The following is a 24,813-nucleotide window of genomic DNA, read 5'->3' on the forward strand; positions in this document are numbered from 1 at the left end:
AACCTCCGGGACCTCTGGGACAATATGAAACGCCCCAACATTCGAATCATAGGAGTCCCAGAAGAAGAAGATAAAAGGAAAGGCCATGAAAAAATACTCGAGGAGATAATAGTTGAAAATTTCCCTAAAATGAGGAAAGAAATAGTCACAGAAGTCCAAGAAACCCAGAGAGTTCCAAACAGGATAAACCCAAGGCGAAACACCCCAAGACACATATTAATCAAATTAACAAAGATCAAACACAAAGAACAAATATTAAAAGCAGCAAGGGAAAAACAACAAATAACACACAAGGGGATCCCCATAAGGATAACAGCTGATCTCTCAATAGAAACCCTTCAGGCTAGAAGGGAATGGCAGGACATACTTAAAGTAATGAAAGAGAATAATCTACAACCCAGATTACTGTACCCAGCAAGGATCTCATTCAGATATGAAGGAGAATTCAAAAGCTTTACAGACAAGCAAGAGCTGAGGGAATTCAGCACCACCAAACCAGCTCTCCAGCAAATGCTAAAGGATCTTCTCTAAACAGGAAACACAGAAAGGATGTTTCAACACAAACTCAAAACAACAAAGTAAATGGCAACGGGATCATACTTATCAATAATTACCTTAAATGTAAATGGGTTGAATGCCCCAACCAAAAGACAAAGGCTTGCTGAATGGATACAAAAACAAGACCCCATATATGCTGTCTACAAGAGACCCACCTCAAAACTAGGGACACACACAGGCTGAAAGTGAAGGGATGGAAAAACATATTTCATGCAAACGGAGACCAAAAGAAAGCAGGAGTCGCAATACTCATTTCAGATAAAATAGACTTTAAAATAAAGGATGTGAAAAGGGACAAAGAAGGACACTACATAAAGATCAAAGGATCAATCCAAGAAGAAGACGTAACAATCATAAATATATATGCACCCAACATAGGAGCACCACAATATATAAGGCAAATACTAACAAGTATGAAAGGGGAAATTAACAATAACAAAATAATAGTGGGAGACTTTAATACTCCACTCACGCATATGGATAGATCAACTAAACAGAAAATTAACAAGGAAACACAAACTTTAAATGATACAATAGACAAATTAGATTTAATTGATATTTACAGGACTTTCCACCCCAAAACAATCAATTTTACCTTTTTCTCAAGTGCACATGGAACTTTCTCCAGGATAGATCACATCCTGGGCCATAAATCTAGCCTTGGTAAATTCAAAAAAATTGAAATCATCCCAGCCATCTTCTCTGACCACAATGCAGTAAGATTAGACCTCAATTACAGGAAAAAAACTATTAAAAATTCCAACATATGGAGGCTAAACAACACGCTTCTGAATAACCAACAAATCACAGAAGAAATCAAAAAAGAAATAAAATTATGCATAGAAACGAATGAAAATGAAAACACAACAACCAAAAACCTATGGGACACTGTAAAAGCAATACTAAGGGGAAGGTTCATAGCAATACAGGCGTACCTCAAGAAACAAGAAAAAAAATCAAATAAATCAACTAACTTTACACCTAAAGCAACTAGAGAAGGAAGAAATGAAAAACCCCAGGGTCAGTAGAAGGAAAGAAATCTTAAAAATTAGGGCAGAAATAAATGCAAAAGAAACAAAAGAGACCATAGCAAAAATCAACAAAACTAAAAGCTGGTTTTTCGAGAAGATAAACAAAATTGACAAGCCATTAGCCAGACTCATCAAGAAACAAAGGGAGAAGAATCAGATCAACAAAATTAGAAATGAAAATGGAGAGATCACAACAGACTCCACAGAAATACAAAGGATCATAAGAGACTACTACCAACAGCTATATGCCAATAAGATGGACAACTTGGAAGAAATGGACAAATTCTTAGAAAAGTATAACTTTCCAAAACTGAACCAGGAAGAAATAAAAGATCTTAACAGACCCATCACAAGCACGGAAATCGAAACTGTAATCAGAAATCTTCCAGCAAACAAAAGCCCAGGACCAGACGGCTTCACAGCGGAATTCTACCAAAAATTTAGAGAAGAGCTAACACCTATCCTACTCAAACTCTTCCAGAAAATTGCAGAAGATGGTAAACTTCCAAACTCATTCTATGAGGCCACCATCACCCTAATTCCAAAACCAGACAAAGATGTCACAAAAAAGGAAAACTACAGGCCAATATCACTGATGAACATAGATGCAAAAATCCTTAATAAAATTCTAGCAAACAGAATCCAACATCATATTAAAAAGATCATACATCATGACCAAGTGGGCTTTATCCCAGGAATGCAAGGTTTTTTTAACATCTGCAAATCAATCAATGTAATACACCACATTAACAAATTGAAAGAAAAAAACCATATGGTTATCTCAATAGATGCAGAAAAAGCCTTTGACAAAATTCAGCATCCATTTATGATAAAAACCCTCCAGAAAGCAGGAATAGAAGGAACATATCTCAACATAATAAAAGCTATATATGACAAACCCACAGCAAACATTATCCTCAATGGTGAAAAATTGAAAGCATTTCCCCTAAAGTCAGGAACAAGGCAAGGATGCCCACTTTCACCACTACTGTTCAACATAGTTTTGGAAGTTTTGGCCACAGCAATCAGAGAAGAAAAAGAAATAACAGGAATCCAGATTGCAAAAGAAGAAGTAAAACTCTCACTGTTTGCAGATGACATGATCCTCTACATAGAAAACCCTAAAGACTCTACTAGAAAATTACTAGAGTTGATCAATGAATATAGTAAAGTTGCAGGATATAAAATTAACACACAGAAATCCCTTGCATTCCTATACTCCAATAATGAGAAAACAGAAAGAGAAATTAAGGAAACAATACCATTCACCATTGCAACAAAAAGAATAAAATACTTAGGAATATATCTACCTAAAGAAACAAAAGACTTATATATAGAAAACTATAAAACACTGATGAAAGAAATCAAAGAGGACACAAACAGATGGAGAAATAGACCGTGTTCATGGATTGGAAGAATTAATATAGTGAAAATGAGTATACTACCCAAAGCAATCTATAGATTCAATGCAATCCCCATCAAGCTACCAATGGTATTTTTCACAGAACTAGAACAAATCATCTCACAATTTGTATGGAAATATAAGAAACCTCGAATAGCCAAAGCAATCTTGAGGAAGAAGAATGGAACTGGAGGAATCAACCTGCCTGACTTCAGGCTCTACTACAAAGCCACAGTCATCAAGACAGTATGGTACTGGCACAAAGACAGAAATATAGATCAATGGAACAAAATAGAAAGCCCAGAGATAAACCCACGCACATATGGACACCTTATCTTCGACAAAGGAGGCAAGAATATACAATGGAGAAAAGACAATCTCTTTAACAAGTGGTGCTGGGAAAACTGGTCAACCACTTGTAAAAGAATGAAACTAGAACACTTCCTAACACCGTACACAAAAATAAACTCAAAATGGATTAAAGATCTAAACGTAAGACCAGAAACTATCAAACTCCTAGAGGAAAACATAGGCAAAACACTCTCCGACATAAATCACAGCAGGATCCTCCATGTCCCACCTCCCAGAATATTGGAAATAAAAGCAAAAATAAACAAATGGGACCTAATTAAAATTAAAAGCTTTTGCACAACAAAGGAAACTATAAGCAAGGTGAAAAGACAGCCTTCAGAATGGGAGAAAATAATAGCAAATGAAGCAACAGACAAACAATTAATCTCAAAAATATACAAGCAACTTCTGCAGCTGAATTCCAGAAAAATAAACGACCCAATCAAAAAATGGCCAAAGAACTAAACAGACATTTCTCCAAAGAAGACATACAGATGGCTAACAAACACATGAAAAGATGCTCAACATCACTCATTATTAGAGAAATGCAAATCAAAACCACAATGAGGTATCATTTCACACCAGTCAGAATGGCTGCTATCCAAAAGTCTACAAGCAATAAATGCTGGAGAGGGTGTGGAGAAAAGGGAACCCTCTTACACTGTTGGTGGGAATGCAAACTAGTACAGCCACTATGGAGAACAGTGTGGAGATTCCTTAAAAAACTGGGAATAGAACTGCCATATGACCCAGCAATCCCACTGCTGGGCATATACACCGAGGAAACCAGAATTGAAAGAGACGCGTGTACCCCAGTGTTCATCGCAGCACTGTTTACAATAGCCAGGACATGGAAGCAACCTAGATGTCCATCAGCAGACGAATGGATAAGGAAGCTGTGGTACATATACACAATGGAATATTACTCAGCCATTAAAATAAATACATTTGAATCGGTTCTACTGAGATGGATGAAACTGGAGCCCATTATACGGAGTGAAGTAAGCCAGAAAGACAAACAACAATACAGTATACTAATGCATATATATGGAATTTGAAAGATGGTAACGATAACCCTATATGTGAGACAGAATAAGAGACACAGATGCATAGAACAATTTTATGGACTCTGAGGGAGAAGGTGAGGGTGGGACGTTCTGGGAGAATAGCATTGAAACATGTATATTATCATATGTGAAACAGAACACCATTCCATGTTCGATGCATGAGACAAGGGCTCAGGGCCGGGGCAATGGGATGACCCAGAGGGATGGGATGGGGAGGGAGGTGGGTGGGGGGTCCAGGAAGGGGAACACATGTAAACCCATGGCTGATTCATGTCAATGTATGGCAAAAACTATTACAATATTGTAAAGTAATTAGCCCCCAACTAAAATAAATAAATAAATTTATAAAAAAAAAAAGAAAAAAAAAGAATACCAATTATATTTACTAACATCTCAAAGGAAAATAAAATATTTTCTGAAATTAATAGTATAATATAAACAAAAACAAGTAACATAACTTACAAATTATTTGAGGATAAAAATAAAGCAAAATAGACCATTAAGCTAAAAAAGAAAGTAAACATATTAAAAGGGGGAAAAAAAACCCAGAAAAACACAGAAATAGGAGCACATAAAAGAATTCAGCTTGATATTTTTTCACAAGAAAAATAACAAAGTTTATTATATTTTCTCCTCTGTAAAAGAATAGGCTTGGATAAGGCTTGTAAGCACTTAATCCAAAACCCTTAGGGCCTGATGTGGTGTGGAATTATTTCTGGAATTTAGAAGACAGTGTAAGGCTTATACTCTTCACGGCACTGTTCCCAATCACTTCCCTAAATAATGCTAATTAGCTTATATAGGAAACCTTTGCATTCTGCTCTAGGCAAAATATGGGGCTTCCCTCTTGGCTCAGTGGTAAAGAATCCTCCTGCCAATGCAGGAGAGGTGGGTTCGATCCCTGGGTCAGAAAGAGCCCGTGGAGAAGGGCATGGCAGCCCTGGCAACCCACTCTAGTATTCTTGCCCGGAGAATTCCATGGACAGAGGAGCTTGGCAGGCTACAATCCATGGGGCTGCAAAGAGTTGGACAGGATTTAGAGACAGAGCACACACACTATGTAAAATGTATTTCAAAGTTTCAGAGTCATCTCAATATTATATTAGCAGAACACATCAAGCTGGCATTTCAGGAGTGTACGTATTCTGTTAATATAATCAACTGCCTAAGTAGTTTAAAGCAAGTAATAAAAAGAATCATGAAGAAATTAAAAATCTCATCATGGCTCTTAAGATAAAAAAAGGAAAGAAAGGAAGGTTCTTGATAATCTCATCACTGAAGAAAGAAACCAATCGTGACAGAGTATTTTCTTCAAACTAATAATTAAAAATCAAGTGACAAAACAAGAAAAATTTCCATTCAAATCAGTTCCTCCAATAAAAGAATGCTCAATTCTACTGTTATTTAATATTGTTAAGGATTTGAGCCAGCGACTTCCCTGGTGGTCCAGTGACTAAGACTCTGTGCTCCTAACGAAGGGAGCCTGGGTACCATCCCTGGTCAGGGAACTAGATCCCACATTCTGCAACTCAGAACTGGAGCAGCCAATAAGTAAATAAAAATTTTTAAAAGAGAATGTGAGCCATTTTAATAATGTAAACTCAAAAAATAAGATAACGTGATCAAAGAACACAAGATAATTTAATGAAAAACAATTTCTAGAGAATTTGGTAAAACAGCATACTAAAATATAATGAGATATAAAAAAGATATAAAAAATGGCATAATATATATAAATAGATAAATCTAAGTAAGTTGTAAATAAATTAGACAAACTGTATTTAAAAAACTATTTAAGGCCAGCACTATCCTGATTTCAAAGTCAGATAAACATACTACAGGAAAACAAAACTATGGATCAATATCACTTATGAATATTGATGCAAAAATCATCCACAGGAAACTAGCAAGCCAAAGCTAAGAGCACATTAAAAGAGTTATACACTATGGCCAAGTGGAATTCATTCGTATAATTGCAAGAAGGTTTCAACATATGAAAAGCAACCAACATAATCCATCAGATACACAGAATTAAGGAAAATCACATGATCATCTCCATTGATGCAAAAAGAGATTTGACAAAATATAATATCCTTTCACAATAAAAACAACTAGGGATAAATAATATCTACTTGAAAAAAATAAAGGGTGCACATATGATAAACCCACAACTTTTCCTCTAAGATCAGGAACTGGACAAGGATGCCTCCTCTTACCAACTATATCCAACAACAACATGTTCACAGTTATAGCTGGAGTAATTAGGCAAGGAAAAGAATAAAAGTCACTGAAATAGGGAAGGAAGATGTAAAATTCTGTTTGCAGACAATATCTTATATGTAGAAAACCCTAAAGATTACACACACACATAAAACAGATAACTTATAAGAACCTACTGTGTAGCACGGGGAACTCCACTCAATATTCTGTGATGACCTGTACAGCAGAAATTAACACAACACTGTAAATCAACTATACTCCAATAAAACTTTTTTAAAAAAGATTACACACACATCCTTGTTAGAATAACAAATTTGGCCATGTTGCTGGATAAAAAGTCAACATACAAAATTCCTGTTTTTTGCATTTCTATGCATGCTGTACGTGCTAAGTTGCTTCAGTCATGTCTGACTCTTTGCAATACTACAGACTGTAGTCTGCCAGGCTCCTCTGTCCATGGGGTTTCCCAGGCAAGAATCCTGGAGTGGGTTGCCATGCCATTTCCTCCTCCAGGGGATCTTCCTGATTCAGGGATTGAACCTGTGTCTCTTATGTCTCCTGCATGGGAGGCAGGTTCTTTACCACTAGCACCACCTGGCAAGCCTTTCTATACACTAACAATAAAAAATTCAAGACTGGAATTAAGAAAATAACTATTTTTAATTGCACCAAGAAATAAAAAGTATTCAAGAATAAACTTAAAGAAAAGGTGAAGGACTTGTATACTGAAAACTGTAAAACACTGCTGAAAGAGAGTAAAGACACAAAAATAGATGTGAACCCATCTTGTGTTCATGGAATGGAAGACTTAGTAACATTAAGATGTCAAATTACTCAAAGTGATTACTCAGAGTAATCACAGATTTAATGCAATCTTTATCAGTTATCTCAATGACATTTTTTCCTGTGAAAATAGGAAGATCCACCCTAAAATTCATATCTGGGGAAGGGAATGGCAACCCACTCCAGTATTCTTGCCTGGAGAATTCCATGGACAGAGGAGCCTTGCAGGCTACAGTCTATGGGGTCGCAAAGAGTCGGACACGACTGAGTGACAAACACACAAAATTCATATGGCATCTCAAGGGACCACAAATAACCAAAACAATCTTGAAAAAGAAGAACAAAGTTGGTAGTTTCACACTTTCTGATTTCAAAACTTACCACAAAGCTACAGTTATCATTATGGACTCATGGAGTGGTTAAAAAACAAAACAAAACTGCAAATCATGAATCTCCTAAAGGACTAATACCTAGGATATTTAAAGAACTCTTTATAAGTCAACAAAAATCCAACAACCCGATTGAAAAATGAAAAAAGGACCTGAATAGACATTTTTCATCAAAATGCATACAGACACTAATAGACACTTGAAAAGACGCTCAGCATCAGTAATTATTAGGAAAATGCAAATCAACACCACAGTGCGATACCACTTTCCATACATTAGGACGGTTATTACCAAAAGCAGAAAATAAACATTGAGGATGACGTAGAGAAAATGCAACCTCTATGCATTGCTGTTGGGAATATTTTGTCGCTGGTATGGAAAACAGTATGGTGATCCCTCAAAAAGTTAAATATAGAATTACCATATGATTCAGAAATTCTGTTACCAAACAGGTTCGTTCTCCCCTTCCACTTGAAAGTGAAAGTGAAGTCGCTCAGTCGTGTCTGACTCTTTGCGACCCCATGGACTGTAGCCTATGGGATTTTCCAGGCAAGAGTACTGGAACGGGTTGCCATTTGCTTCTCCAGGGGATCTTCCCGACCCAGGGATCGAATCCTGGTCTTCCGCATTACACGTAGATGCTTTACCATCCGAGCCATGAGGGAAGCAAGTACACAGGCCATCTCAATCTTCCAGTTTATTTTTGTATCTCCATTGTGTGAATTGCCTGCCTGGAAAGTTTACTTGTTGACTTAGTTTTAGTATTTTCTACATAGAAAATTTACTCTGATCAGGGCATCATCATTTAATAATATTATTTAAAAATGTAGCCATGACTTTCATTGTCAATCTTCTACATTTCTACTCAGTAATCCCACTGGAAGTGCCAATGGTCCAAGGTCTGATTATGGGAAGTTGTTCTTGGCTGGGCAAGAGGGGTTCTGGGGGGCATATAGGATGCTGGCTATGACCCTGGCAGGTGGTTTGCGGTAGGGATGAGAATACGTGGGAGTGTTTGGCACTGCAGCATAGGGGGACATCTTTGCGCCCCTGCAGAGACAGCAGGAGTCAGGAAGCATAATCATGCTAATGAGCAGAAGGTTGATACCACTGCTGTCAGCATGTAACAAGGGAAGAATGGGTTAGGTCTAGACCAGCGCTTTTCCAACAACTTATCAATCCAGAAACATTAGGCGGCAACAAAAGCAGACTTGGAAGTCTTCCTCATTCTGGAGAGGTTTAACCTTATTTCATTCCTTTTAGAAAAGTTCGGTGTTTAATCATTCTAAGTTAGGGAAGTCTTGCTCTTAAACTTGAAAAAAAAAAAAAAAACTTGAATAAAAATCCTTTAGCAACTGCTGAAAAAAAAAAAAAAAAACCTACAGAGAAAATAAGATCTCCACAGAAGGAAATCAACCCTGAATATTCATTGGAAGGACTGATGCTGAAGCTGAAGCTCCAGTACTTTGGTGACCTGATGCGAAGAGCTGACTCACTGGAAAACACCATGATGCTAGGAAAGACTGAAGGCAGGAGGAGAAGGGGATGACAGAGGACAAGATGGTTGGATGGCATCACTGACTCAATGGACATGAATTTGAGCAAGCTCTGGGAGATACTGAAGGATAGGGAAGCCATAGGGTCGCAGAGTCAAACACGACTTAGTGACTAAAGAACACAGAAGTACGAGTTTGAAAACACAAAAGTTCTAAACGAAAGGGGAATATCTTTGATGATAAACAACTGTTTACTTACTGTATCAGGTGGCCTCACTGATTTTGCTTGTAAATGTGTCATATCTAGGGTAACTTGAATATGTGTTTATTTTTTCCTATTTGTGGAAGCTATCTCTATATACATGATTTCAGGTAATAACAGAATTGAATTTTGTCTGGGCTGCATATCTTTGCAATTTTTTATTCAATATGTTTCATTTTCAAGTCAAGTCATGAAATGTGGAGGTACCTGGTAGTCCATTCCTGTTAATAAGTCTGGGGTGAAAGCTCTGTCCAAAGCCTAAAACAAGCTGGTCAGCACATGAGCTTTTGTTTTCCACTGTAAGAGGCTGAGGTATTGGATCTGTTCTCCAGTGTTTGTGTTCCTATGTGTATGTAAATATTACATATTTTCCATGATATCAAATATGTATTCCTGTGGTTAGTGTGGACCAGAGGATTAAAACCACAAATAGTTGTGATCTTTGAAATGGCAAATTGTTTTAAAATGAGGAAGGTTAATTAAAACTTATGGAGGGCTGGTAAATTAGAAAGTCATTTTGTACACTTCTGTCCATTGAATACATACTGAATGAGTGTCTAAAAGGAGGTCAGCTACTTTTCTTTGTTGCCATTCTCAGTCTTCATTTATTCCCTCAAAAATGGAGACTAAGAGGACAATTAGATTTGCACAAGAACATGACAGGCAGGAAAATGAGGATCAGGGTTGTGGGGAAAAGCAGACAGACAGACAAAGCACTGTACTCTGTAAGAAGAAGAGCAGAGAGCTACCACTTCCAGTTACCCACTGGCTTCCTAAGTGTTCACTTTCTCAGAGACCTTACATGGGAGTTACACTTTGGAAGGAAGGAGGAGATGATGGGACGTTACATTAATAGTTGGCTCTTCCATATGTTACCATGTGAGACTCTATTTTCACAGGCCCCCAAATGATCTCCTATCTCCTATGACACATGTACCCTAAACTGTTAACTTGACAGACTAAGCAAACTGATCGAAATTCTACCAAAATCCTTTCCCTGGTTACAAAATTTAATCGAAGTGGGAGTTTAGTTGGTGGGGGGAGGTGTTTCTTTCAAGAAAATCTGGGTTTACTGCTTAAGAGCTTCCCATATAAGGTGAATCTTCATTTCTAAGGATGAAATTCTAGTGAAATAAAAGGAGTGCACATTACTGACGGTTTCACACAGAGGTCAGTATTGGTCACTGTCCACAGTTTTATTTACAAATGCAAGATTTCCCACAAAAATTCTCTGGATCATCGTAGTCTACTGTTGGTATTTACTTTCTGGGCTTATTATTTGGGGAGGTCGATAAATGATTAACTGCAGCTTATTTTGTTTTAGCCAGAGCGTTAGCTAGACTGCATTTCTCACTTTGTCCTCTCAGCAGTTGTGTGGATTATGGAGATGAGCTGTGGCTCTAGTGGAAAATGCATCATTTATATATGTCAGTTGGACGGCATCACGTGCCTGCTCTGGACTTTTTCTCAGAGGCTGGGAGATTTATGACCGTCATAAAGCCTTTTTTTTCCCTCCGTAGATCATGCTAGTAGAATACTCATACCTTTTCTGGACTTTACCCTTTCAGAGACCAGCCAGGCTCAGAAAGAACAAGATGGCGTTTTGGTAGTTTTTACCAAAGTGAGAAAATGACTCCATTCTCCCCAAACTTCCCTCTCTTGGCTAACATACTAATTACTGAACATACATAGAGAGATCTAGCAGATTATTTTTCCTTTCCAACACTTCTTGTTTGGAAAAAAAGCATATATTTATTTTTACAAAAATCTTTTTAGAGCAAAAGGTATAAATTACTTAACTTGGCAGAGGAAAACTCCATGGATTTAGTGTAAAAATGCACATAACACAGGGCTGTTTCCACTAACGCTTCCCCAATTCTCAGAAATACATACGTGTTTTCATTTGTTCCATCCAATGATTGTTTACCATTGGTATCATCTAACCAGAAAATAATTTTCATAATCAGAGACCACTTCTGAAGCAGTTGTATATGTAGTTGAAAGCAAAGCAGACCACAGTCAAAGCTCCAGTTCATGAAGTAGCTGCTTAGAAAAGGGAGGTCCACGCTTGATCTCCCCTCTCAGCTTAGCCTGCCTCAGTCCCTCCTCAGTCCCTCTTCAGCAATGCAGTGGGGAATGGAACCTTCTTCCTACTTTGAAAAATAGCACCAATTAGCAAAAAGAAAAGCACCGACAACAATGATACAAAACATACCTAATAGAAGACAAAGTGTGGTGATAGCAGGATGATGAGACTATCTAAGAAAATGGACATAGGCTTCAAAGAGCTAGGGTTTTGAGAAATATATTTCCCTTCTGGCTGAGACCTCTCCTATCAGTAAGAAAAGAGAAAACCAGCAAATTCAAAGTATTAAAAACACAGGTAATGAAAATTATGTTATATATCAAGTTTTCTCAAAAAAATAAACAAATAAAAGACCAAAATAAAGGTAGTGGAGCATATAGAATCAGAAAACAGTAATACAGGACTTCCTTGGTGGTCCAGTGGTTGAGAATCTGCCTGCCAATGCAGAGGACATGGGTTCAATCCCTGGTCCAGAAAGATTCCACATGCGATGAGGCAACTAAGCCCATGCTGCAACTACTGAAGCCTGTGCACCCTAGAGCCCATGCTCCATAACAAGAGAAGCCACTGCAATGAGAAGCCCACCCACCACAACTGAAGAGCAGCCCCGGCTTCCCAGAGCCTTTGTGAAGCGATGAAGACCCAGCACAGCCAAAAAATTTAATAAATAAAAATTTAAAAAACAACATAGTTTTAGATGGTAATATATGTAAACACACTGAGTCACTGTTGTATTAACAGAGGCACTTATTATATCTATGAAAGTGAAAGTGAAAGTTGCTCAGTCGTGTCCAACTCTTTGCCACCCCATGGACTATACAATCCATGGAATTCTCCAGGCCAGAATACTGGAGTGGGTAGCCTTTCCCTTCTCCAGGGGATCTTCCCAACCCAGGGATCGAACCCAGGTCTCCCGCATTGCGGGTGGATTCTTTACCAGCCGAGCCACAAGGGAAGCCCAAGAACACTGGAGTGGGTAGCCTTTCCCTTCTCCAGGGGATCTTCCCAACCCAGGAATCAAACCGGGGTCTCCTGCATTGCAGGTGGATTCTTTACCAACTGAGCTATGAGGGAAGTCCTCTATTATATCTATACATTTACACAATCTTTATCTAGATCTAGATATACACAAATACATACACAGCATATACAAGAGCAAAGACAAACGTCAGAAGGCAAAACTTGTTTTTGAATGAATGAATCATCCTTGAGCAACTACTCCTGTATCTTTCATTTTCATTTGTCCTCTCTTGCAGCATCATCCTAGATTAAAAAGGGAATCTCTTTCTCTACCAATTTTCCTCTTTTTTAAATATTTTCTTCATTTATTTTCCCCTTTTTGGCATCAAATCTTGAAATTTGTAAAAATGGGGTTTCTTTACATTTCCACAGTCACTTCCGGAGAAGGCAATGGCAGCCCACTCCAGTACTCTTGCCTGGACAATCCCATGGACGGAGGAGCCTGGTGGGCTGCAGTCCATGGGGTCGCGAAGAGTCAGACACGACTGAGCGACTTCACTTCCACTTTTGACTTCCACGCATTGGAGAAGGAAATGGCAACCCACTCCAGTGTTCTTGCCTGGAGAATCCCAGGGACGGCGGAGCCTGGTGGGCTGCCGTCTATGGGGTCGCACCGAGTCAGACACGACTGAAGCGACTTAGCAGCAGCAGCAGCAGCACAGTCACTTCATAAGCACGCATTAAAGGCTTACTGTGTGACATGGAAATATGACTATAAAAGGTTTAGATTGAATATGTTGTGACTCCAGGAAAAGGAAAAGCAAATAAAAACAAAGAAAAAGTCTTGGCATGACTTCTTTCTTGGTGACTTTTTATTTATTAATGTCTGAGCATTTAATTCATCAAAGATTTATGATACTGAGTCTTGTTCTCCCTTGGGAGGACCAAAGTTTATTTGGGTGTCACTGAATTATATTCAATAAAAGGTTATGTGATTATCTAAGTTATGTAATAGAGAGACCACTTATTACCCTGACAGCATGTGAAAAAGAACCTAAATTCATAGATTTAGGGAGTATTCAAGATAGAAAGATCATAGAAATGTTTGAACTCCTCAGTCATACAGATGGAGAAGTTGAAATACAGAGAAAAATGTAGCCAGGATCCTACCCTAGGTGTTACTGATTATACTGGTTTAGTAATATGGATCTAGGTATTTTTAAATGAGTTGTTTTCTTTTTTAGCAAATTAAGCAGCTTACATTGAATGTCTACAGGCTCAGACGATAAAGAACCTGCCTACAATGTAGGAGACCCGGGTTCGATCCCTGGGTTAGGAGGATCTCCTGCAGGAGGGAAACCCACTCCAGTAGTCTTGCCTCGAGAATCCCAATGGACAGAGGAGCCTGGCAGGCTACAGCCCATGGGGTCACAGAGTCGGACATGACTGAGCGACTAACACTTTCACATGCAATAAAACTAACAGTCCATCTTTATTAAACATTTATATATTTTTGGTGCTGCTAATCCTTTAGCTATTTCAGAAGTTCTTTATATATACAGCTAAGAGAATTTTTCAAATATCTTATTTTGAATTAATTTTTTAATAATATTTTTATAAGGAACTTGAGAAGCCTTCTGCACATCCTTGTGTGCCCTAACTGAAACAAGAAGGCCCCAATTTGAGTTTTTCACTTTATACCATAATGCAACTGATCTATCCTCAGGAAAATTAGTCTTCCACTTAAATATCTATCTTTGACAGGAAAGGAAGCTTAGAGATGTGTGAAAATATATATATATACTTTTACAACTGTAACAATCTCCCATCAGAAAGTGCCAAAATACCTGCAAAGAAAACTCTTGTCAAAATCAATTTTATATGAAGGTTGATTTAATGAGTAGTTTTTATGGGGCGCAGAAATCTCTGGCATCTTCTCTCTTTGTTGCCAACCAGTTTCATTAATCATGAAGCAGCTAGATTTCACGACCAACGACTTGTCCTTTAGGACTGATTTCCAGGACTTCAGCAGACCTTACCTCCAAAAATTCTTTCAGCAACACAGAATCACTTTCTGTAAGAATATAGGGTCTCGAACTTAAAATCCTGTAGGTTGAAACAGGCATTCTAATTAATAGGAGTTGGGGATGGGATACATTTTGTATTATCTAATATTAACTAGAACAAAATGTCACCTTCCTATCATTCTAGCACAAAGTTCACACTAAATCCTTATTACCTGCTCAGGAGTAGAAGGGGATTAGCAATGAGGTGACCTTAATCACAAAAGACTGGGCAGATCTACAAAAGCCTCCTAAATTCAGAACAAGTGGCAGTCCAAAATACATTATTATAATCTCCTCAGGCCACATGGTTGATTTTCAATTTTGTCAAGGAACGCTATCTTGTGGTAATTCCAGTAGTTCCTGTGGTGCTGTTACTTCTTAGATCGTCAACGTTTACTTTCTGAATTCTAACTTTCACAAAATTCTTTCATTTTTCTGACTCTCTCTGGAATCAGAAAGGGCATTCATAGTCAAAGAAGAATTGAATGGGAGATTCTGTTTTCTTAAGGATTCAGAAATATATCATCTTGCTCAGTCCTGGGCCAGCTTAAAGCAAATATTTTATAATAGATCTTTTTAGAAATTTTAATTGGTGAATGCTAACATTTCAAAGTTGATATAAAATAGAGCTGTAGATCCACTGAAGAGACTATGTTTGAAATTTTAAACATATCTGTCCCCATTCTCACAAACACAAAGATTTAAAGGCAGGATGATATGGCAGAATGGCAATGAAGCATGTAAATTATCATATGTGAAACGAATCACCTGTCCAGGTTCGATGCATGATACAGGGCGCTCGGGGCTGGTGCACCGGGATGACCCGGAGGGATGGGATGGGGAGGGAGGTGGGAGGGGGGTTCTGGAAGGGGAGCACATGTACACCCATGGTGGATTCATGTCGATGTATGGCAAAACAAATACAATATTGTATACCATAGTGTTGGCCACATGGTGCATCCACAAAATATTAATTGGTAACTTATATTGAACACATATCACAGTGTCCAGCTAGACTTAAATGTCTGTTTTTCAATCCAACCACAAATGTTCAATGATTACTGCTATAGATTGAATGTCTGTGTGCCCCCCAAAATTGTATATTCAAAACCTAACCCTCAATAAACAAAGTTATAAAAAAAATCTTCTGAGGGATTTCAGTTCCTGGTGCTATGATGGGTTAGATACCCTAAACAACTCTTGAAAGCAAAAAAAAAAAACAAAAAACACAAAACTGAATGAAATACACGAACGTAATTAAATGTATACCCAAGTTGGCAAGAAAAAAACATTTCAACTTCAAAACAAAGTGGAAGACCAGTGTTGACATAAGTTTTTGAGGTAAGGGTAACTGCAAAAGCAAAGTGAATCTGAGCTTTTTTTTTCTGTTACCTGATCAGGATTATAAGACAGGAGGAAAAGCTGTGGTCTGCCTTTGCCAGAGAGTCTGAAAAGAGGGCTACCTCCTCCTTGTGACGTTAATTGAGAAATAAGCCTGTCACACAGAAGAGGATGGCAACACAGCAGCAAGGAAATTACCTATCCTGACATGAGTGCTGAAAGTATCTATGGTAGGGACTTCCCTGGCAATCCAGTGGCTAAGACTCCACACTCCCATTGCAGGGGGCCCAGGTTTGATCCCTAGTCAGGGAACTAGATCCCACATGCTGAACTAAGAATCCCATGCCACAACTGAGAGTTTCCAAGTTGTAACTAAAAGATCCCACGTGCCACAACTAAGAGCTGGAGCAGCCAAATAAATACAGATATCTTTTAAATCTATGGTAAACACTAAAGGATTATATATAATAATTTATAGTCAAAACAAATTAAATTGAGCAAATAATCATAATACATAAATATGGACAAATGTATTCAATTTTTAAAAGGGCTTCCCAGGTGGCGCTAGTGGTAAAGAACCCTCCTGCCAATGCAGGAGACTTAAGAGATGTTGGTTCGATCCCTGGGTTGGGAAGATCCCTTGGAGGATGGCATGGCAACTCACTCCAGTATTCTTGCCTGGAGAATCCCATGGACAGAGAAGCCTGGTGGGCTGCAGTCCATAGTGTTGCAAAGAGTCAGACATGACTGAAGCAACCTAGCATGCACGCATGCATGCACTCATTCAATTAAAAGTAAAAGAAATTCAGTCCTGAGTTCACTATATCTAGCAATATGTTTTTATAAAAGGGACCCTCAAAACATCAGGACACATAATTCTGTAACTATACATGGTGATGGATGTTAACTAGACTTACTGTGGTGATCATTTTCTAGTATATACAAATATCAAGTCATTAAGTTGTACGCTTGAAACTAATGTAACGCTGTATGCCAAGTATATTTCAATTTAAGACAAACCAAAAAAACCCTAAAACATTAAGATATAGAAGTTTGAAAATCAAAGAGTGGAATCATATATTCCAGGCAAATGCTAACAACAACAAAAAAAAGTTGGTATAGATAAACTAATAACAAACAAAATAGACTTGACAACACACAATAAAGTATGTATTACTTGAAATAAAGAGGATCTGGTCATATGATAAAAATTTCAATTCACCAGAAGACATGCAAACTTTAGATTTGTGTGTATAATACGCACAAGTATTAAAACAACTACACCAAAAAATTACAGAAATAAAAGGAGAAATACACATATACATTGACATAGTGGAAGATTTTAAAACACTCCTCTCAATAATATATAGATCAAGGGTATCAAGATCAATCAGTAAAAATAAAAGAGACGAACAAGCTTTATCTGTGATACATGGGATACTAAACCAAAAATTTTATTCTCATTTCTCTTCAAGAACACATGAAATACTTAGGGAAACTGATCATGTATTACGTTATAAAGCAAGTCTCACCAAAGTTCAAGGAAATGCTATAACACAGATAATATTCTTTGACTATAATGCACTTACATTTTGAATTAATAAAAATAATGTTAAATATCCATATCCCTGGAGATTCAAAAAACAAACTTTCAAATAACCTATGGATAAAAAGAAAATAATGAATATTAAAAAATACTCAACACACGTGTGAATGTTATACCTCAAGAAAGCTGTTCAATATAGTTAAGATCTAAATACATACTTAAATTATCTTTAGATCTCAATCCTTTTAATCAGAATCCTAATAGTGATTCTCATGGTAATGTACAAACTGATTCTACCATGCTTATGTAAAAGCAAAGGACAATAGTCTGAAGAAGAACAGAACCGAGATTTGGCCCAACTGGATAGCAGGACATTAAAAGCAGTGTTAATTAAGGCATATAGATTTGGTACTGTGATATATATGCTTCCCTGGTGGCTCAGAGGGTAAACCGTCTGCCTGCAATATCTGCCTGCAATACGAGAGACCCAGGTTTGATCCCTGGCTCTGTGATATACAACCTGATTCAAAGACTGGAAAATGCAGAAATTGGGCAACAGTGGATCATTCAACAAGGCACTGAGACAACTTGTAATCTACAAGGAAAAGCAAGTTAGATCCCTACCCTTATATACTATAAACGTTGAGTTGGATTAAATCATTATAAACATCGAAAATTAAAACTTTTAGAGGACAGTATAGATTATGAACCCTGGGTAGAGAAGAATTTCTTAAACAGGACTAAAAATGTATAGCCGTAAGAAAAAACATTGTAATCTGAAAATTAAGAACATTTGATCAACAAGAGACACTGGAGGAGAAATGAAAATTCAGGCTACATACTTGGAGAAGTCATTTCCAATTTGTATAACTGATAAACGAATAGCTATCTACTTAACTATCACTATCAAAAGACAGATAAACAATAAGAAAAAACAAAATAGACCCTCCAAAGCCTCACGAACAATAGTTCTCAGAAGAAGGAAATCTCACAGAGATCAAGAAAATCAAATAAAAGCTGCTCAGACTTTTTAAGAATAAAGAAAAGTCTGAGAAATTAAGTGACATTAAGAATGGATGACAATAGGAATTATACACTGCTGATCGGATGGCACAATCATACAAACATTTTGAAAAATGACATGGCATTATCAAGCAATTGTGACAGTGCAGATAATGATGACACAACTGACCAACTCCTACGTATATACTCTATAAATTCTTACCTTTCTGCTCCAGGGGACAAACACAAGAAAGTCCACAGCCCAGTAGCCACATTTACTCTGGGAGTTGGATGGGATCAGTTTGGACATCATCACTTGGCCCCCTTGCCTTCCAGCCAAGGGGAGGCTCTAGCAGACTCTGAGAGGTTTGTAGGAGGGTGAGGTCTGTGCATTTGTTCCAGAATCACCTCCCTGCGAGGTCATCCTCGCATCCATACTTTCTCTGTGTCTATTGTACCTTCTCCAGGTTTCTGTAACTGCTTTCTCTCCCTTCAGATCTCCAGGGTTGGGAGGAGCTATCCACTACTGCACTATCCATTGTTGGTTTGCTGAAACCCTATCACACTTTTGAAAAATAGCCCCTTAATTAAACTCTATCAATGTGCTAAGTTTGAGTTAGCCATCTGATTCCTGTGTGGATTGTTACTAATACAAACTCAATGAAACACTGTTAATAAAATGAAAATATAATTTGCATTACATTTATATAATTGCATTTATATAATTACATTTGTATAATTTAGATTGTTTAAGTATAATCGAGTAATAAAATGTATGAATTATAGGTGTATGAATTAATATGGTTAGATCTCCATAACTTTACTGAGCTAATAAAAAAGACAGAAAGGGCCTAAGTATAATTTCATTTATGAAAAGGTATAAAAACAGAACCAAACATATATATTTACAAATACATTCACATATCATAAACCTATACATTTAGGCAAAGAAATAAATTGTGTTCTTATCTGGAGGACAACTACAGGAATAGGAGAAGAAAAGTGGGCATCTAACGTTTTGCTCTAGACTTTTGCTATCTACAGTGCCAATGTAGACATTCCATTATAGAACTGTTGTTGCTGTTATCAGCATTTAGAAGGACATATTACATGGTTTAAAATGGTGATCCTTAGATCTCCAGTTTCCCTTATTATCTGTACCCTGCAATTGGGCTTCACTATGCATACCTTCCTACTGTGAGCTCAAGTTTAATAGGTATAGGGCATCTGCATTTCGAAGAAGAAGGGTTATAAGTCCTCAGGCCAAGAGGAATATTTGAGTTCCCCCAACAAAATGAAAAACTGTGAGAGACTAGAAGGAAATGAGTCCCACAAGAGATGGAAATAGAATTCTGTTACACATGCTATTGTTTCCTCTTACGGCCTTCCCACTCATTAAAATTGCAGCTGATGATAGTTTTTTATTTAATTGAAGCGACAGGAAAGTAGAACTATTCCAAGCCAATAAAATAGTCTTTGATCTGGGTGAACATCTAAATAGTAAAATGGAATGACAATTTTGAAGCATGGGTTCAAAATCTGCCTACTCGAGGCATCAGCCTACTCATTTTCTCTCTACTTCCTCTTGAGTAGAGTCTTTCAGGGATTTAAATAGATGTGGGGGGAAAAAAAGCTAATGAACAACATTTCAAATCCTTTTCAAATTGGTCTGAGAATTTGAACCATGAGGTTCAGATGAAAGGAGTCCTTGTTAGAGGAGGGAGATTGGGTATAGGAGGACAAAACAGTCCTAGAAAGGAAAATGCATTCTTACCACTAAGGGATCTCCTGTGTTTCTCTTATACTTTGTAGGGGAGGAGAAATAATTTTCCTTCTTCTAGGTTCTTGGCTGAGACCCCATGTAATAAAAAGACAGACTAACAGGAGAAAAGCAAACAGAAGTTTAATAACATGTATGCCTCCTATATGGGTTTCCCTGGTGGCTCGGTGGTCAAGAATCTGCTTGCCAATGCAGGAGACATGGGTTCTATCCCTGGGTCAGGAAGATCCCCTGGAGAAGGAAATGGCAACCCACCCCAGTAATCTTGCCTGGGAAATCCCATGGACAGAGGAGCCTGGCGGGCTACAGCCCATGGGGTCACAAAGGAGTCAGACACGACTTAGCAATTAAACAACAACAGTATCTCCTATATACACAGGAGAGACCCAAGAAAACTGAGTAACTGCAGGAAACCATCCAAGCTTCCACATTAAGTACCATCTCCAGCTAAAAACAAAAGATGTTGGGAGCAGGGAGCTAGTTATGAGAGGTTTCCCAGAAAAACACAGTAAACAAGAGTAAGCTTGCTTTGCATATCTAAATTGTTGTCTTCTCTACTGCTATATATAAAATAGACAAGGACCTATTGCATAGCACGGGGAACTATTCTCCATACTTTGTAATAACCTATAAGGGAAAATATCTGAAAAGAAATATATATATATATATATATATATACACACACGTGTGTGTGTACACACACACACAACCGAATCACTGTATTGTACACCTAAAATTAAATCAACTATACTTCAACAAAAATAAATTACAAAAATAAATAAATAAATTAGTGCCTTCTCCATTGATAAGAGTTTCTAGAGATTTCATCATCCCTTCTTCTTGGTACAGAGAGGGAGATACCTTACAGATGAGGTTTTAAATGTTTAAACATAAATGTTTTTTTAACAAAAGGCTAACTTTTACTGGGTTGTCAGAGTTTCTCTGGTGTCTGCAGATTCTTAAAAATAATCAGCCTAAAATAATCCTTATGCCAAAGAGGCATATTTTGGTGTGGCAAATTTCACTCCCCTTCAGTGTCTCATTAAGTCAATTCTCAAAGAGCGGGGAGTTCATTCTTTCATGACTGCTCCCATCAAGTTCTTTTAGTAAAGAATATTTGTTGGTTGATGACATGATAAACTCAAATGGCAATTTCTGTTGACACTAGGATAGTTACATAACAGATTTACTGAGAGGTTATTTGGGGACGACTCATACATTTTATTATTAACTTAAACCAAAAGGTAGTCAATGGAATTCCAATATAGTATTGCTGGGGAAAAAAACACAAAACACCTGTAAAGGATTTTCACACGATTGAACCATTCACTCATTCATTAAATCCATTTTGAGTGACAAACACTATTTTAAATATTGGAGGTACAAATACGAATAAGACACAATTTATTCATGTTGCTTGGGAAAATCATCTGAGAAAAACATTCAGACTCCAACAAGTTGCAAAATTACACCAGTTATTCAAGTAGTTAGCACATACAAGGGCTTATATAGTCTGAACGAAATAACTGATTATTTTCTACACATCTCATATGCTAAACAGAGTGTGAATCACTGTCATACTGCTACAAAAATATGTCAAGGTCAGTGTCTTCATATTAGAAGTTATTTGCATTTTGTGACACTAGAGCTTGTTCTCATGAAACATATTAAGAAACAAAATCAACAGATGCCATGAAAATCTCTCAACTCCGCCACCCTCCTCACTTACCATCCCGAACCCACGCAACTGAGTAATTCTTTTCTCATCCACTTGCATTCAGTATTCCAAACCTAGAAAAGCCCCAGAAGTGATCCTCTGACTTTGGATGAGAAACACAGGCGTTTCCTAAACACTTTGCCCTCTGTTCCTAGTATCTTCCCTCTCTTTTACCAGTTTCTAATTAAGTATGCAGTGTTGCAGACCCCCCAGTGAGCTGATCCATTAAAAGACATTGTGTTGTTAAATATTTCATTGTTATGAGCTCACACTTAAATCTAAAGAGCAATCTGTGAGAGAAGGAAGTATTCAAAGATTTTATAGCCCATAAAACAACAAGGAAATAACTTTTAAAGGGAACTACCACATCAAGGAGGCACTGCCTTTTCGCATTTCTCTCTTTCCTACTGATTCCCCCCTCTTCCCTGTTTTTCTTTACAAAACCACAATACATCAGATCTGAACTACAGAAAAGTATACCCTCTGAGCCACAAGTCAACCAAGGGCATAGGATGGTTAAAGACCCAGGATCTTCCTGCCCACTTTGGTAACTCCTCCTTTGTGCTGTGCTTAGTCGCTCAGTCATGTCCAACTCTTTGCAACCCCATGGTCTGTAGCCCACCAGGTTCCTCTGTCCAAGGGGATTCTCCAGACGAGAATACTGGAGTGGGTTGCCATGCCCTCCTCCAAGGGTTCTTCCCAACCCAGAGATTGAACCCAGGTCTCCTGCATTGCAGGTGGATTCTTTACTGTCTGAGCCACCAGGGAAGCCCAAGGATACTGGAGTGGGTAGCCTATCCTTTCTCCAGGGGATCTTCCCGACCCAGGAATCGAACCGGGGTCTCCTGCATTGCAGGCAGGTTCTTTACCAGCTGAGCTACCAGGGAAGCCCAACTCCTCCTTTAAGAAGGCTCATTTCCACATCCGTGATCAGCACTGTACCACCACCACTAAGAGGACTTCCTTCCGTTCTGCTTCCACTCACAGCAATTAGCAAGTAATCTCACTGGCATTACAAAATGATTTTCTCACACAATGTAGGGGCACTGGAAAACTAAAGGAAGCAAGAGGAACGCACCAGCAGAAAGCCAGGAACAAAGGAAAACCACTTTGAAATACCAGGAGAGCCAGGACTCCTGGACTTGTATGAAAATGGTGCTGGGAGGGTGAGAGATGTCAATTTTGCCATCTTTACTTCTGGCTCTGCTGCTTGCCCTAAAGCATCTTTTCTCCCCTACTGAGTTTCACTGACAACAACACCCTTCCCTCGGGGTCCTAAAGATGTTTGTTGCAGCTGTGCTGGCAACGAAATGATTTCCTGTCATATCACTTCCAGGGTGAATGTACTAAGTTGAATCTTTGTCTCTTTCGACACAAATAGTTGAGCTCCGTGTGTACCGAGAGAATAGGCATTAAGGAAATGGAATCAGTTGAGCTACCACTAATTTAACACTGAACAATGACATAAATAAATAAATAAACCTTACTGCCGGAAAGGACAAAAAGAATCTCTTGTTAATTCTGTACCTCTTTTATTTTAAACTGTCATTTGAGAGATGAAAGTTTTAATTTCTGATAATAATGTGACTGACTGATTAGCGAAATCAAGTCACCAAGGCAGAATGATATACTATTCATACAAGAATAAATTTCTTACTCTAACCACATAGCTAAATTCTTAAAGCTTCTCCATAATATTGGTTTCATAATAGGCATATTAACCTACGCTTAAATACACCCAAAGGGAGAACACTCGTTTCTTGGGCAACCAAAGCATTTTGGAAGTTTTAAGAATTAGAAAATTTTTTTACTGTTCACCTGAAAGTTATGTCTCTATATGTTCCATTTCTTCATTCCCTTTGACCCTTTGGAGCCAAAGAGAACAAGCCTTATTTTGCTTCCACATGACTCACATATTTTAACCATGCTTTCAACAACTTTACTTAGCCCCTGCCCCACCCCTCAGGCAGTTTTTCTCGCTAGAGGTATTATGTTTTTTTTCATCTCCTTTTCTCTCTGCAAAGAGCTACATATTCTCCAACCGAGGCTTCCCAGCTACCGAATATTAATCCATTAGTACAGGTGTCTACCATACCTCAACTGTTGGCTGGTTTCCTTCATTTATTTTCATAATGATGATGATTTTGTCAGACAATTTTGACCACATGGTTCCACTGGCCACTTGTGCAAATACATCTATAAGATAAAAATGTTGGCCACTGAATTGCCGGATCAAAGCATTTGTGTACTATTCAGGGAAAACTTCTGTATTCTTTTGCCAGTCTCTTATCTACCAGTTCTATCTGTCCAATTTTGCTTCCACAAGACAATTTGTAAGCTCTTTGAAAACGGAGTATGTGTGCCTGCATGCTAAGTCGCTTCTGTTGTGTCTGATTCTTTGCGACACTATGGACTGTAGCCCATAAGGCTCCTCTGTCCATGGGATTCTCCAGGCAATAATACTGGAGTAGGTTGCCACGCCCTCCTTCAGGGGATCTTCCTGACCCAGGGATAGAATCCACACCTCTTATGTCTCCTGCATTGGCAGGTCACCTGGGAAGCCCAGAAACAGAGCATGCCGTAGAGGAAATCAGTGCTCAGAATGTCATGAACTGTGCATGAAACGGGCTTCTTGTGATTTTGACAAGGTATCTAAGGCAACGTGTATTAATTTATAAAAAGGAGGGTCATTCCCTAAATGGGAAAGAAATGCAAACAAGAGGGGATATATGTAAACGTATAGCCATTTCACTTTG

General features: G+C 38.0%; 1 protein-coding gene across 1 annotated transcript in view; it reads left to right on the forward strand.

Moving 5' to 3' along the window:
• LOC145536213 (melanoma-associated antigen B18-like) overlaps positions 1-24,813 on the forward strand; it is a 63,843-nt gene that overhangs the window by 16,460 nt on the left and 22,570 nt on the right. The window lies entirely within an intron of this gene.

The sequence above is a fragment of the Giraffa tippelskirchi genome, chromosome X, assembly GCF_054371585.1.
Source record: "Giraffa tippelskirchi isolate mGirTip1 chromosome X, T2T-mGirTip1v1.2.pri, whole genome shotgun sequence".
Lineage (NCBI taxonomy): Eukaryota > Metazoa > Chordata > Mammalia > Artiodactyla > Giraffidae > Giraffa > Giraffa tippelskirchi.